The 2,847-nt window shown below is 40.4% G+C and overlaps 1 pseudogene across 1 annotated transcript; it reads right to left on the reverse strand.

Annotated features, from left to right (window-relative positions):
* Window positions 1-267: 267 nt before the first annotated feature.
* Window positions 268-1,220, reverse strand: LOC118152993 (large ribosomal subunit protein eL6 pseudogene; annotated as a pseudogene). The gene has a single exon (XR_013534554.1). The product of XR_013534554.1 is annotated as a large ribosomal subunit protein eL6 pseudogene (transcript).
* Window positions 1,221-2,847: the final 1,627 nt, after the last annotated feature.

A 2,847-nucleotide genomic window follows, 5' to 3' on the forward strand; every position in this document is an offset into this window, starting at 1 on the left:
ATTTGGAGTCCCACTCTTCCCACTCCCTGAAAATACTGGCATTGGGAATCCAACAGCAGTAGTGAGGAGGAGACAGCAGAGGAAAAGTGACCAACAGAGATTCCCTAACTAGAGTGCTGATGGGCCGGACTTTGACTGTAGTTCCTGCTGCATGGGCCTCCATGTGTGCATATCCCTCTCCAGGCTTTGTGTTCATTTCTTTTTTTAATTTTAATTGTGGTAAAATATGCATTGATTCTTTGAGCTAGTTGATATCCTTCCAGTAAATTTCTTTTTTTTTTTTTTTTTTTTTTAAAGGCAATCAGTTATTTAATTAGATTATTAGGACATTTAAAACACCAATCTGTGAGGATAAATTCCATTTGTCAGGGCAAACACAGATCGCAGGTAGCCCTGGAGCTGAGGAATAGCTTTGATTTTTGGTAGAACTTGTGAGTCCACAGCTTTCTGATCAATCTTGCGCTGCTCTGTTATCTCGTATTTCTCTTTTTCTGTGTCGAAGATCTCACCTTCCTGGTGTCTGGGCTTCCGCAGCTTCTTCTTCTTAAAATAAGCATCAGTAAGATGTTTTGGGATTTTTACATTGCTGATATCAATTTTGGTTGAGGTGGCAATGACAAATTTCTGGTGCGTTCTTCGCAGAGGAACTCGATTGAGGACCAGAGGTCCAGTCACAAGTAACAAGCCACTAGCCAGCTGCTTCAGGAAAACCACCCTCTTGCCCCTGTGGCGACCAGTGAGGATGATCAGAATGGTACCGGGGGTAATGCTGGCTCGCAGTTTTCTCACGTGCTGACTAAAGGGTTTTTTGCCGTGGCTCAACAGCTTTCGAGGCACATCTTCAGTAGGATAATACCTAGGCATTTTGTGAAGTTTAACCACCCGGGTGCCGCCGTTTTTGTCACCACCAACTGGTTTTGTAACAGTTGCAAGAACCTTCTCTTTCTTTTTCTTTTCAACCTTGGATTTAGCCGCTGAGTACTTCCTCTTGTACAAGGCTTTTCTGGAATACATGGCAGATCGGGAATACCTGCCAATTCCTCTGACAAGAACAGGACTGCGGCTGCAATGGGGCTTCCCCTTCTTGGGCTTTTTTTTAGCCTTGAGGCTAGCCTTTTTCACTTTGCTACCAGCATCAGCCTTCTTGGCTTCAGGTTTCTTCTCTTTAGTATCCGGCTTCTCAACTTTTTCACCGGCCATCTTACAAGATGGGAAAGAGCCCTTCCAGTAAATTTCTTTTCCTGATGAGTTAATCAGAGTTGGTTTCTGTGGTTTGCTAAGAACCCTGAACTTCATGTCACTGTGTTGAGTAGAAGCAGTAGAAGCAGAAGTAGTCCTGTTAATGAGGACTTCATGTCACAGTTTTGAGTAGAAGCAGTAGAAGTAGTCCTATTTGGAAACTGAGGCCAGTTTTCCAAATGGTCTGGCATTTTTCTAGATCTATACCGGTGAAATTTCGTTCCTACTGGTGAATAAATTGACTAGGATATTTTCCTTCTTTTTCTATCCCCTTTAACATACTAAAAATGTGGTTATTTTATTTAAAATATTTTAATTTTATTTTTTCAATTTTAATTATTTTGGTTTTAAATTACCAAACTTAAGAATTATGTATTTACAGTGATGTTCCTTAGTATTCATCTCTCCATTTTGAAAAAAATAATTGAAATATCAAAATGAGCCAGGTATTGCGGCTCACACCTATAATCCCAGCACTTTGGGAGACTGAGGTAGGAGGATCACATGAGCCAAGAGTTTGAGACCAGCCTAGGCAATGTGTGAGACCTTACCTGTTTGAAAAATTTAAATATTAACAGAGTGTGGTGGTTACCACTTTTAATCCCAGCTACTCAGGAGGCTGAGGTAGGAGGATTGCTTGAGCCTGGGAGGCAGAGGCCATAGTAAGCCAAATTGTGCCACTGCACTTCAGCCTGGGCAATAGAGCAAGACTCTCAAACAAACTAACAGAAAAATACCAAAATGTGACTGTTAATCATTGTTTCTAAGTTCCACCAAGATTCATGTGCATCTTTCTCATGAAGATGGAAACAAATGGAACATTAAATTTTTTCAAAGTTTTCCTAAGAAATCTTTGCCCCACAATTATGCCAACTTACTGTTTAATGTAACTACTGAAGAACAAAGAGGTAACTCCCCTAAAATGGGGCAACAGAATTATGATGAGATTTATCTCCAGAAATCATTTCTTCCTTAAGAGAGGTTATAAGAGCAACAGAACATCTCCTTCTTTTAAAGCAGTTATCCAGTTGCCAACAAATGTGTCTGTTTGCCCATTAAAAAGTCTGAAAGCTCAATTCTATCCAGAAAAACAATTTGTCTCACAAAAGGCTAAAATCACCTAAGCAAAGGGCTGCAACCAATGATAATATTTAAAAGTAGTGAAATACAGAGCATAGAGTATTGGAGGTAGGAGTGAGGTTGGGGAGCCTCTCTGGATGTCTTGGAGTGCTGAAATTTCAGCCTCATTGCTTATTTTAAAAGAACTAAGAATTAAGCTGGCCTGGAGAGGGAGTCACCATTGACACTGACAAGCCCTGATGCTGGTTTTTTTAAAGTGTAATATAAAAGCCAACTCATGAGAATAACCTAGGTGGTTTATTTTAAGGGGAGAACTGACTCTCATTACACATTTATTGAGGCAGAATCTGTGGGGGTAAGCATACACACTAAAGTTTTAGAACCACTGATTTATTGAACACCTATCATATACTAGATATTACAGACCGAGTGTTCCCAATTCCTGGACCAGTCTGCACAGAAGCAGTTGAACATCAGTCCAGCAAAGTTTCATCTGTATTTACAGCCACTCCCCACCACTTGCATCAC

Source organism: Callithrix jacchus, chromosome 4, assembly GCF_049354715.1.
Source record: "Callithrix jacchus isolate 240 chromosome 4, calJac240_pri, whole genome shotgun sequence".
Taxonomy (NCBI): domain Eukaryota; kingdom Metazoa; phylum Chordata; class Mammalia; order Primates; family Cebidae; genus Callithrix; species Callithrix jacchus.